This window comes from Larimichthys crocea, chromosome XXIV (genome assembly GCF_000972845.2).
Source record: "Larimichthys crocea isolate SSNF chromosome XXIV, L_crocea_2.0, whole genome shotgun sequence".
NCBI classification, from domain to species: Eukaryota; Metazoa; Chordata; class Actinopteri; family Sciaenidae; genus Larimichthys; species Larimichthys crocea.
In genome coordinates, this window is record NC_040034.1 from 2,959,158 (window position 1) to 2,973,002 (window position 13,845).

The following is a 13,845-nucleotide window of genomic DNA, read 5'->3' on the forward strand; positions in this document are numbered from 1 at the left end:
AAATCCATTATCACCTCGGCTAATGAGACGCCGGAGCCTCCAACCCGCCGCCGTTTTAGCCGTCTCCTGGTGCTTTCATCAGTTCTCCGGAGGCTCGCCGAGCTTTGGCCTCGTTTCGGCTACTGACAGCGGAAGCGGTGAAACCTGGGTGAGTGAGCAATGGGGAACAGCTGCCTCTCCTCGCAGGAGCAGCAGCCTCGCCACCTGTTGGCAGACGATTCAGGGATGTGACCCCGCGACCTCGGCCTGTTTTGTAACCACGGCTCAGTTTAGGAGGAGCAGAGAGAAGGATGGAGGATGGAGGATGGTGACACTGAACTGACATTGAAGAATTCCAATATTTATATATATGTAGGAAAGTTAAGCAATATTTATTCTGCAGCAACAACCTGAAAACTTGTATTTGAATGCTTAAGCAGAACTACTGCAACTAGGCTAAGGTTGCAATGAGTTGAGATGAGTTAACCGGCTGCTGGTATCATAATAAAGCATTTAGCAGACAGACATCGGCCTGGTATCCATCTATTTATTTAACCGTGAATGAGCATGATTGCCCCAAATGGTGAAAGTGTTACTTTAAGAATTTAAATGATTGTCTCTTGCCACTGTTGTCATTGTTTTGGCTCAAATTGGTGTCAGTCCGTCAATGAAATGATTTCGGTGATCTGCTCACTCTGGAGTTCGATGCACTGAAGGTGAGAGTCCTTAAAATCAGCCGCGGTGGAAATACAATTCAGTGCTTTTTTTAGTACCGTGTTGCGTTCTCTAAATCACCACGTTGACATTTGAGCTCAGAGAACATCTCTGATGCACTATTTTCTCTCTTGTCGTAATTGCCGGGGATTTGTGTCGAGCGTTGCACACCTGCCTCATGAACTTGCATCAGTCCTGATGGGGGTGTTAGCGGTTTGCTCCCAGACAAAAATCTGTTAAATCCCTCCTCTGTTGTCGGCAAAGTCTGCGGGTTCATTTTGGGCTTATTTTCAAAGTGCGCGAGGCCCTCGCTGAATACAGATGACACAATTAATACAGAAATCTGAGAGGGATTACCTTAATATGTCGAGAGACTTCCAAAATCAGAATGGTGTGACACTGATACTGTTCCCCATGCAAGAAATGGTTTTTACTAAAGATTATTATGTAATTGTTAAATATGCCCCGAGGGCTGCGTGTCACAGGTGACCTGCAGGATTCAGTCAGTGAGTCGGAGATACGGATGCAGGTTTGTTTGTGTCTGTGTCTGTGTTTGCTCGTGTGTTTAATCTGGAGGTGTGTGTTCCTCTTTTCACCCTCCCTAATAAGAGAACAAGTGTGAATATGAGCAGAGACACATCTTACTTACACCGCACACTTTTCTTTCACCTCTTATCTCCCTGAGTCCAGTCAAAGCCCGCGTATTGCTCTGGATTTGGACTTGGTGGTCGGGGATATAGGCAGATGGGTGTTCACCTCCCTGCCTGCTCCACCAGCCATGGCACAAATGTCACGACTCAGAGGGCCCTTCGGTTGCCTCAGTACCACAGAGAAATCACACTGGCACGGATGAATAGATTTAATTCAAATGGGAGCCCAGCTCTATTCATGCATTCACAGACCCCGACTTCATTAAAGCTTCGCTTCTTTCTGGGGGTCACAAGGAGGAATGTCAGAGGCAGGGTGTGACATGATAATGAAGGTTATGAAGAGTTAATGCACTTTCTACATTACTGGACTTCCTTTGATTGTAAAGCAGTCGTTTAAAAGTTGGAATTGGAGTCATTAAAGTTGTAATCTTAAGACTTCAGATCCCAGAATGCTTTTGAGCAGCTACAATGTTTGCAGTGCAGCCAAAAAAAACCCACAATTTTACGTAAATAAGTTTGGAAAATGACGTCGTTTTGCATTTCACAATAAAAGTCACAGTATGTTTTGCCATTTGAACACTTGCGTGCCTCATTTCCTGTGAATCTGTCAAGTATGTGAAAGCTATTTGAATCCAGATCAGGAATGGCGGACTCCACCACTAACAATGAGAAGTACTCTTTAATGTGGTCATAGAAGAAATTGCTTTAAAAAGAGGGTTTTTATTTCATGATCATCTTTATTTATACAAGGTTCAAAAACTAGTTTTGTCGTTAGTTTATAACCTCAGCAATGTTCCAGCATGTGTGCAGCTTTTAGAGGCAGCAATCATTTTGCAGCGATGTGTCGTTTTGCAGCGTCACTCCATCACAGAGAAGAAATGTAAGATGCTCCTCTCCCTTTGCTGGCGAAGCCGAGCTAACTGTCAAAGCAGCATTGATTGTATCAACATGCAATTAAATGGTAATTTAGCGACGCACTGTTATTGTGGGAAGTGCTGCATGAACGGTCCCTTTAATTATGCCTGATTGTGATTACAACCCTGCGTATCGACGTCGTGCATCTTTATCTTCATGTACATTGTTTGGCCAACTTTCTGCGAATCGAGACAATGGTGGAACTGCAGTGTGTGCTTACAGCAACGCCTCCTGAGCGAGGAGGTCAGAGCCGACTCTCCGCGCTGTGATTACTGTGGCGTTGTACAGTAGTTAGTGTAGGATGGGAGACGACGTGTTGGTGATTTACTGTGTCTTTACTCTTTCTTCAAGGACAGTCATGAAGTAGGGCTACTTCAGTCATCTCTCCTGCTGCTGCTGCTGCTGCTGCTGCATTCTTATCCACACTTCTTCAGCGTCATGCTCGTGTTTGCAGCAGATAGGAGGGTTACAGGGGCAGCCGTGCACGGGGAATGGCAATAGAAGCTTGGCGTATTGTTATCAAATTAGATTCATCCCTCTGCACCGAATCGCCATAATGCTGCTTTTAAACAAATACGTTTCATTCCGTCAGCCAAATGTGATTTATGTATCTCTGCCCCCCTCCTCCTGCTCACAGACTGAGGTCGCAGTTGAAGGACGGGACCCGTCACTTAGCGAATGACACAAGCATTTGCGTCAAAACACCCCACCACATGTCTGTTCAGTGCATCTCCCAGCAGCAGCGGAGTCACAGCGAGATTGTTGTCTAGTAACGGTTACCATGGATGCCACACTCTGTCAGGGGCTTAGGTGTAATGGATTTAAATTGAACTGTTGAATTCCGAGCTGGTGAAGAGGCAAGAGAGGGGAAAGTGGGGAAGGAGGAGGAGGAGGAGGAGGAGGAGGAGGATGGCTGTAGAGGCGGCAGAGGGAGGAGGGAGCGACAGAAATAGTCTGAGCATAAAAAAAGACAGAGAGGTGGAGAGAGACAGACACAGTCAACCAAAGAGACAATGAGCCACGGATAGAGGAGAGAGGAGGAGAAGGTGGAGGGAGGTAGGGAGGGTGGAGGAGGGAGGGGTGGGGGAGTCGCGCTCTGAAAGCCCTCACCATCTGTGATGAGGAGCTGGAAGAGCAGTAATTGTTCCTGAGAGGTGTGTGGGGGCTGTTCTCAGCGCGGAGATATGGATGAGCCGCGCTGCTACCTGCCATGGCGGTGGCACACCACAGTGTCAGGCCTGTCTGAACGCACAGGTGAGGGCCAGCGGGGACACTAACCTTCAGTGTGGGCTCTCATTAATGTCCATGTCAGCGATGACCTTCTCAAAGCGCCCTCGAGAACAACCTCACTCCACACCGACACACCTAGCACACACCTCTGAGGAGGGGTCAGGTGCTTTGCGTCTTTTCTCGCGGTGGTAAAAGTCCATTTCTTTCATGCTGGAGAGATGATTTGATTTATTTTGACCCCGATAGTTTATTTCTGGGTGGCTCAGCAGGCGCCTCGGAGGTGTGAATGGGAGTGTGTGTGTGTGTGTGTGTGTGTGGTTGTTGTGTGGCCGTGTTGCTGGATGGATTACTAGAACGGGTCCACCATGCACAGGCCACAGCTTCAGTCTGAAGTCGAGCTCGGTGAAAAATCGGGATGCACTGATCGTATCCGTCAAACGAATCACCCTGGATTACATGCATGCCTCATTTCTTGCGAATCCCTTGTGTGTGAAGGCAATTTGAATCCAGCATGGGAGTGGCGGACTCCGCCACTCACAGTGAAAACTAATAAACAGAGACAAAAATGGGCTTTGATTTGAAAGTCCTATGTAGTTTTAGAGCCATGGAGTCATATTAGTGTGCTTCCTCACACTGCTAATGGTTTCACACTACTGCACTGATCTACAGGTGGCAGTAACCGGCCGAGATGAGCTGCAACGTGCCAACTTCATTTTGTGTGTTGCTTTAATGCAATCATCTACTTTGTGCTGTGAGCTCTGAAAAATGAACCTTCACACTCAATATTTTGTAGAGTGGGATGTAGTATTTTGTATAATATCTGTGCAAGTGGAAACCTCTGGGGCTGGGAAATGAAGCCAGCAAATTCCAAAATCTGCAGTTCCTCAAACGTCCACTTGAGGCTGGCTCCAGAAGTGAGTCAGTCTCCATAAGTCCCCATGTTTCACAGCAGAAATAAACATGTTTACAGCCTGGTACAAAAAACAGTTTTGGTCTCTGTAGCTAATTTCCCCGTTCATGACAACTGTACTGAGGGTGAATTTATATACAACTCACCTGTTCACATTATATTAAGGCTTAAAGTTATGCAGGATTAACTCAACTCAACTCAACTTTATTTATAAAGCCCTTTAAAAACAACCGCAGCTGACACAAAGTGCTGTACATAAAATAGAATAGACATATAAAACAAAGAACAATATAAAAACAATAATAAACGATAAAACAATGTTAAAATAATATTAAAGCAAAAACAGAAACAGAGTCTCATGCTGGGATTAAGAGCGTGGACACTTTGATTGACAGGTGGGTGTGGTTACAGATGGCTTGTTTCAGCAACCAGGCGTCATTCAGCCCGCCTCAGGTTAGCCGATGGTCCACATCTCAGCTGATTTTTGAATTATCTGTCCAGGATGGCGGCGTCCAGCAGATTTTGAGCTTCAAACTAAAAACCGTGGGTGACGTCATGCATGTGCTCTTTATTCTTCATGCTGCCGTTGCGTGGATCTAATGTGGCAGGAAACAAACGAGTCACTTTGCTGTGTAGGAGCGGTGGGGAGCGTTTAATGTCTGTGCCCAGGGGCTCGTTGTCTTATAATCCACCCGTGTGACGGGACTAAATGTGTAAAAAGGATGATTGAAGAAGTTTATTTCCCCGACGCTCGTCCCTTGTAGAGAACAGTCACATGAAAGTCATTATTTCCAGAATAAACAGAGGAGTAAGTTCTGAACGCGCTCGTTATTGTGTCAGCTAAAGACTTCGACATCTTAAGCATTTGTTTTAATTGTGCGGTGGAGGATGTCCCATTTAAGAACAAAATTCTTTAAATACACATGATAAAATATTCATGCACGGGCTGTCTCATACCCAGAGGGTAAGACATGAAAGTATTAAAGAAAAAAAAGTTACTTCCACTGCAGTCCTCTGTGGAAAATGGATAATAATGTTGAAGTTATTAATGTTGCGTATGATAAGTGGATTTCCGAAGGATCCTTGGAGCCTCGCCCGTGTGAGAAAGCCGATGAGACGACTCGAAGGCGGCCGTGGCTCTCTGTCTGTCTGTGTGCCCTCGGCCGAGCAGGGCTGTTAATCAGTGCTCAGGGTTATATCAATGATGTCAGCGCAGAGTCCACAATACATCACACCGAGCAGAGACGCATCCCTTCCCCGGTGAACAAAGCCAGCGTCGCGTCTCCAGAGAGAGAACGCCCCTGCTGGAGTGTCTGCAACTCCAAAATACAAAGAGATGTACTGTATGTAGAGATCGGATGGCAGCTAGTTCTCACTAGTTTCTGCCCGACGTAACTTTGTGCTCCAGGTACGATCACCTGCAGGAAGTACGTAACGCTTTACGGCACTGAGTCACAAACCACAGGCGATTTCACTGACTTTGGTGAAAGTGGATCATATTTTATGGAGAAAATGTTTTCAGTTTTTTCCCTCTGACGCTGCCCATCGACTCGATCACACCGACTGTGATTTACAGAGTTACCTGATGGACAGTGAAGTGAACTGTAGCTGCTGTTAGCTCAGTTTGTTGGCTGGGCTGCCTGGACTGTGAGCTCAGAGCGCCACAGCGGGGAGTGTTAGTGTTTGTACCACGGGCGTTTTAGACCATCAAGAAGAAGAAGAGGAAGAGGTTTTCAGGCCTAGGGCGTGGGGGGAAAACTGACAGGGAGTGGCCTAGAGCCGGTGTTGTGCTAGAACAGGAGCTGGGCAGAGGGAGAAAGAAAAAGTAGCCGCCAGAGTAAGGCGAGAATAAATCTTAAATAAAAGGCTGAAAGACAGACGTCAGTAACATTAGCTGCTGCTGTGTCTGCTGCTAGTGACCTTGCTTGTTTTTTTGTCATAAGTAATGTAATCAGAACAAATACTCGAGTACAGCTGAACATATTGATATAAAGTCCGACTTTTTAACTGAACAAAAGTACATATTTCTCATAATATTTACCTACTTTTATCAAAGTACTCTTGATGCAAAATGTCTCTTTTTATTTTGCTGTGACATTATTGAATAATAGTAAAAATCTAGTAGTATACAGTAGTAATTAGTAATAAAATCATACTGATAACAAAAGGGCACCCGCGGTCGTGAATCGTTGACGTCGGCACACTATATGAGATCATTTGCCTGGACACACAAATACACACAGTGTATATGTGTGAGTAAGTGTGTGAGTATACTGTGCACGGTGGTGAGTAAGCAGTGAACTTGTGAACTGTTTAAATCCAAATGTGTGTGTGTGTGTGTGTTTGTGTGTGAAAGGCCTGGTCTGATGACATTATCAGGGCTGGTAATCTGCTCTGTAATTGCCTGCTGCTGACAAGGCAGCGAGGCTGATATGGCTGCAGAATAAACAGACTGTTAACAAGTAGAGGGAGCTCGTCTCCGCCGCTTGATCCGCACGGCACAGCGTGACATCTGGACCGGACGAATCAGGAAGAGGAGGAGACAGAAAGACAAGACGAAGCAGGGAGTGACAGGTGAATAAAAACAGTGAAACATGGAGGCAGAGAGTGAAGCTCAGAGAGATGTGGACGGGAGACGAGAGGAGGCGGCGAGCTCTGGAAATTTGTGCTATTGTGATTTATATGAAATATAATCAGCTCACTAAATTGCTTTTCTTTCTGCAAGCTTTGGTCAAATTGCACCCCAGGAAAAAAAACAAAAAAACAATCAAACTGAAGAAACACATTAAGTTTCTTTTTATTGTGTATCTGTATGGAAAGAAGGAGTCAAAGAGGGGACTGATGGAAAATTCAAGTCGACTAAAGATGATGGAGAAACAAAATTTTGATATTTCTTTTTGAAGTGGTTTGCTTTTTTACAGAGTATAAACATACGTACGTTGAAATTACGAGTCAATAAATTGCTCAGTTGATTGACAGGAAATGAATCTGCATCTATATTTTGAGTATTTTTTAAAGCAACAATAGCAAAAATGTTGCTCGCCTCCAGTCGTTCACTGTGAGGATTTTCTGTTTTATGTCGTTGTAAACTAAATATCTCTGTGTTTGAGACTTTTAATCGAGCAAAACATAAAGACAAGACAGGCGTTTTTTATTTTAAATAATCAGCAGATTAATGGATAATGAAAATAATTGCATTGATTGCAGTCCTAGTATCACCTGAATATTCTTCAAAATAGTCAGTAATAAAGTAATAAATAGGTATTAAGAGTTGGACAGAGCAGGAAAATTGTTTGCTCTCTTTATTCTAAAACTGTGTTTTACATATCTTGAGTTAGTTACATTACAATTTACGTTACAACCATTATAATTTTCAATACATTTTTTGGCTGAGTTGGTTCATTAGTGTTTTATACCTGTAATTACTTAATTTAATTCAAACAGCAGAGAGGGAAGAACACTCTCAGGGTTAGTTGATAGAAAACAGTTGAATATCACACGTTATATATAAATCACTGCATTCTCAGTCACGTCACCAGCATTACTAGGACACGGCGCCAAGATTATGGTGCAAGACGGCGAAATGGAGGGATGAGTAGAGAAGTGGAAAGATGTGTGAGAGATATAGTCTGATACAGAGAATTAAAACAACACAAAGAGATCCAGAGAGAGACAAAAAGGCCGCGGACGGAGAAGCACCAGGGGAATCAGGCGGGAACAGCAGAAGGAAGAAGAACAAGTACTCTTGTTAATATGAGAAAGCGTCCCATGTGAGATGCAGCATATGGGTCGATTAGGAGTGTCTCCAGTGCATCCAGAGGCCGGCTGTCTGCGCTTTGTAACCAGCCAAAAGAGCCCAGATATGAAGTGAACCAAATATGGGACCTCGATTGATTTCTATTAATTTTACATACATACATTGGCACATTTGAACGTCTGAAGTTTGTTATTTTGGAAAATATACTTACTAGAAATGAAATCCCTTTATTAAAGTGTAAGAAATATTACATACATTTTGTCTTTATAGCAGAAAAAAATCTGTTTTTTCAGCTGACGCCACGAATTTTGTCGAGTCCCTCGTGGTTTACAGTGAAAGTTCAATTGGGACGTGACAAATAAACAGAAAAAAGTCCAAAGTTTGGTGAAGTCAAATATGAAACAACAGGCAGCATCCATTAACCGTTAGCATGAACAGGTGGCTTTTTTCAATGATGACATAATCAGCAAACTAGTATCTGTAAAGTTCACCAATTAACAAGATGTGTTTTGATTGGCCAGCCATCTCACAGCAAGAAAGTTCCCGGTTCGGACCTTAGCTGGGCCCCCCCCAACAAAAAAGGGGAGCCCAGATAGAAAATAGATGCAACATGTTGTCATATTTAACAGCTGTCTGTAATGTTGCATCAACATAAGTGTCAACGTCTCCCGTTGTTCTGGAGTAAACACTAACCACCAGATTTCAGGCTAAACTTAACTCGCTGGCGCACAATATGAAAACACGGCGTGACTGTCAGAGGCTTCCAGTTTTCTTGGCAATGATTGTATTTGTTTACAGTAATCACCCGAATGTCTCAAAATCAATGTGTTAAAGATTTACTGATGTCAAAATGCTACACGTGGCAGCTTTAATTAGCACAGCTAGAGATTAAAAACATGACTTTTCAGCCGTGAAGGACCGTCATCAGGACGCTCGAGTGAAACCATCCAGCATTCAGTTAAATGATCGGTTCATTCAGTCCAGCAGCGCCGCCTCAGAAGATGAAGTATGGCGTGTACTCGGCGTTCTGACTCCTTCCGATTCCGTGCCGTCAGAAACATGGATACAGCATAACAAGATGATGGACGCGTTACACCGCCTGCATATTGAAAGATAATAAAGGGAGCCGAAGCATCCGTCTTTGTCATCTCCGGCCGTGTGTGTTTGGTGCGAGCTGCAATCCTGAACCGTTATTATTTAACACATCACTCGGATTGTCTGCCCGATCCCAGTACAGCGTGTTTTCACTGCACAGTTTGTGCCAATATGTCTGTAGGTGGATGTACAGTTTGGGTATAAATATCCTCATACATGCATTTGTGTATCTGTGTGGTGGTGACTCATCCTCAGTACAGTAGATTATGTCTTTGTAATGACGCTTCATGATTGGACGGTTGCAGAAAACAGAGAAACATCAGTCCTCCCTCTCTCCATGTCTTCATCTTTCCACAAATCCACCCTCTTATCTTCTCATCCATGAACTCCTCCTTTCAAACGTCACCATCATGAAGTTTTATACAAACCTTCATGCGCCTCAGAGGTTGAACCTGAGAGACATACCTGTACTCTAACATCCATCGTTGCATTCCCTTTCTACCTTCAGCTTCTCCTTCCTCCATCTTTCTGTCAGATGTTTCCTTCATTACATTTACATTCAGTCATTTAGAAGACGCTTTTATCCAAAGTGACTTACAAAAAAGGGAAACAACAAGCGACAAGGACATAGAGTAGGACAGATTTATCATGTCCAGGTGTTGGTAGTGTTGTAGAGGAGGTCCTCTCTGAAGAGCTGGAGGTCTTCAGGAGGTCTGTGAACTGGTAGGACGTTCCACCGACGAGGAACAACAGACGAGAAAAGTTTGGATTGTCCTGAGCGTACGGGTGGCAGAGCCAGGAGGAGGTAACATCTGTCTGTATGAGGACGTTCAAGAACCGGAGACTGCTTTGTAGTCAGGGTTAGAGATTTGAATTTAATGTGGGCTGCTACAGGTAGACAGAGGAGGTCGATGAGCAGCGGGGGGACATGTGGCCACGTTCTGGATCTTCTGAGAGGGTTTCACTGTTAGAAATGACCACAGCCTGCATCAGGAGCTGGGTAACATGTTGAGTCAGGTACGGTCTGATTTTACAAAGTGCAAAGTGGCACAACCGGGCAACTAAACAGAGGTTAGCTGGATCATGACTCGCTAAGTTTCTCGCTACCCTGGTAGGAGCGAGACAAAGGTTCTGATGTCAGTTCTGATGTTGGTATCATGGTGTATCCATGGTCCATGCTCCTTCTGCATCCTTCTGTCGCCCTCTCTATCCATCCATCCACCCATTCAGCCGTCCAAATCAATCCACTCTATAGTTGATTCACCTGTACCTCTGAGATCCATCAACCATTCTTCCATTCCACCTTTCCTATATCTACTCCTCCCTTCATCCCTCCTCCGTCAGTTGATTCACTCCTCCGTTCCTCTGTATCCCATCTTTTCCTTCTTTATTCCAGCCTTGTTTTGCTTGTGGCATGTTGCCCATTAATCTCTGGGTTGGTGGTCCCCCGGCTTCTCCTGTTAGACAGGCAGCACTTTGCATGGTAGCTCTGCAGCAGGTGTGTTTGTGTGTGAGGCACTTTGTCCTGCATAGCTAGAAAACCCCATAACTCAAACTCCGTCGTTATTCCTCCATCGCCTTAATCCTCCACTCCCACCTTCACCGATCCCTGCATCCTCCCGTCTCTCAATCATCCATCCATCTATCCATGTTGCTATTCTTCCATCCCTCCATAAATCTATTTACAATCTCTCCACATCCCATCCTTCCTTAAATATTCCTCCTATACCCAATTTTTGCTTCCCCCATAACTACTTCCTGCTCTCCTGTTTCTGTCAGTCAATCCGTCAGTCCATTCCTCTACACCTCCATAAATCCATTCGCCTATCCTGCATCCATCCATCCGTCTCTCCATTTATGCATCAATTCATCCTGTCAAACATTGACATCCACGTGACATTCTTTCCTCTCCTTCTTGTATCATTTCATCCCTCTATACCTTCTTCTTCGTATATATTCATCCTACACCAGCCCTCGTTCCTATTCCTCTACCGCTCCATAGATCCACTCAGCCATGTTCTTTCTTTCATGCATCCACCAGATTCTCCAGCCTTCTGTACCTCTTTCCTGCCTCCACCTGTCCACACATGCAGCTCCGGGCACGAGCCCAGAACCAGAATCAGAATAGCCCCGATAAAACGATGATTCTGTCTTAATGAGCTGTGGAGAGAGAGAGAGAGACCGTGACTCACTCTTTTGTAACGAGACAGATCTGATTCGGCCGAGCGTGCAAGAGAACACGCTGATGATGACAACGGTTAAACACAGACACCCCACCCTACTCCTACACACACACACACACACACACACTCCTCCACCCCTCCAATTACATCCCTATGGTTAATCTTCCCTATCGCAGTTGTAGCGCTGACAGTGACGACCCTTTGATTTGTGAGTGCGATCGGTGCCGTGAGTCTGATTTTGAAACATCTGCCAATATTACATGTTGTCCGTGTGTATGTGTGCAAGTTTACATCCATGTGTGTATTCATCTGTGTGTGTGCGTGAGCTGAAACTATTGGTAGATTAATCGATTAATTATTTGAATTACTTGAAGCAGTTTACTTCACACAAACATTCATCCGTTTGTGTGTTTTTGAAAGTTTCTTCTTCCCTGACTTTCGATGGCTCACATGCAAAAACTGCAGTTCCTCTTGTCGTCCACTTGAGTCAGTCTCCATAAGTCCCCATGTCCAAATGTCCAACTTCACAGCAGAAATAAAGGCTTAAAGTTATGCAGGATTAAGAGCGTGGACGTTTTAACATAGACCAGCCGAGAGCCAGTGCCACATGTTCCAGTGTCAGTCACTGGTCAGCTCCAACTGTGAGTCACTGTCAGTCTGTGGTTATAAAAAACAAAAACCCTTCACAGCTGTATTGGACCACGATGCAGCCGGAGTGCCAACACAGAGGAATCTGGCAAAAATACACACAGGGTTGTCCAGCAAGACGAAAGATGGCTCGTTGCCACGGCACAATACAACGACAGCCGGCAACGCAACCGCCTCAGCCAGTGGACCTTTGTCACAGCAGCCATTTTGACATGAAACAGTCGGGTCAGTGATACTCATCAAGGTTTCATTCAGGTCAAAATGGCTGCTGTTGACAAGGAATTTAAAGATGTCATTTGCTTGGTTCTGTTCTTGTATGTAACTCTCTGTATCGGACACTCAGACTCACCACAGCCGGGTCTTTTCACCACACTTGGCTTCAGGTCAGCACGAGTCGGCTAGTACTAACGATAATGAAGCACGTCGCCCACAGCAATTAATGCACTTATCTATTAATGATGATTAACTGTGGACTGTATTTGATTTAGGAAGTTGATAAGCTGCCTCCGAACACAAACGGGTTAATCAGTATCATGTCTCGGTGAAAGAGGTTTCTGAAGGAGCCATTCATGGAAAAGATGTGAGCAGCTTCGTTTTTGTCCTTCAGAGCTCCGGATCCCTTTAAGACTGTGAAATGTTTGTCCTTGTTTTATGAATGTAAGGAGAAAAGATGATGGAGACGTCAAAAGTAAGAGTTGTCGACGTGAATCTCCAGAGGCTGAGAGGCTTTCTCCTCTCTCTTCATCCACTTACGGCGTGTCCTCTCATGTAATTATATCCACCTCGCTGGATGACTTTTTAAACCTCTTCTCAGTCTTAATCACATTGTTTAGTTACTGTATGGTTTACACTTTGCCGAGGGCGTCTGAGCACGCAGGTAAACAACCAGAGAGAGTCAAAATGCTAAGAAAGTGACAGTTCTGAGCATCTCCGTGAGTATTTTAAAGCGTGTGGTTGTTTGCACCTGTATGATTAGCAGTGTCGCCCCTGCAGGGTTGTTAGAAAACCAGATCTGAGTGAGTGAGTGAACAGAAATCTGGTCCCACTGAAGTGTATTTTTTAATCAGGACCTCAGACTGCTCCAGTGAAAAAGTTATATATACCACACGCAAAGGGCTTTAAAAACTTTAGGATGTAAGAAAATGTGGAAGAAACTTCACAGGAGAAAATTCAAGTGCCAAAAACTGCAGTTCCTCTAACGTCCACCTGAGGCTGGCTCCAGAAGTGAGTCAGTCTCCATAAGTCCCCATGTTAAAGCAGAAATAAACATGTTTACAGCCTGGTACAAAAAACAGTTTTGGTCTCTGTAGCTAGTTTCCCCGTTCATGACAACTGTACTGAGGGTGAATTTATATACAACTCACCTGTTCACATTATATTAAGGCTTAAAGTTATGCAGGATTAAGAGCGTGGACGCTTTGATTGACAGGTGGGTGTGGTTACAGATGGCTTGTTGGAGCAGCCAGGCATCGTCCGGCCCGCCTCGGTTCTGCAGATGATCAACATCTTTGTTGATTTTTAGATCGGAAGAGGCTGGACGCTTAAAACGTCTCTTCAGAAACCCACGTCTTTGTCTTTACAGTCACACTTGTTGGGGACCTCGAAGACAAACCTTGAAATATAAACAGTTGGTGGGATCTGTGTTACGTAAGAGCTTGTGTTGCCACTGTCGATATGGTGGAGGTGACGATGACAGGATTTAGTTTGACAGCTTCAGTTGGGGGGCAGCGTCTAAACAACAACACAACCTGCTTCAACCTGCCA

The 13,845-nt window shown here is 44.6% G+C and overlaps 1 protein-coding gene across 2 annotated transcripts in view; it reads left to right on the forward strand.

The window, feature by feature from the left end:
- Positions 1 to 13,845, forward strand: part of slc8a3 (solute carrier family 8 member 3) — a 117,494-nt gene that overhangs the window by 92,787 nt on the left and 10,862 nt on the right. The gene's annotated exons all lie outside the window — the stretch shown is intronic.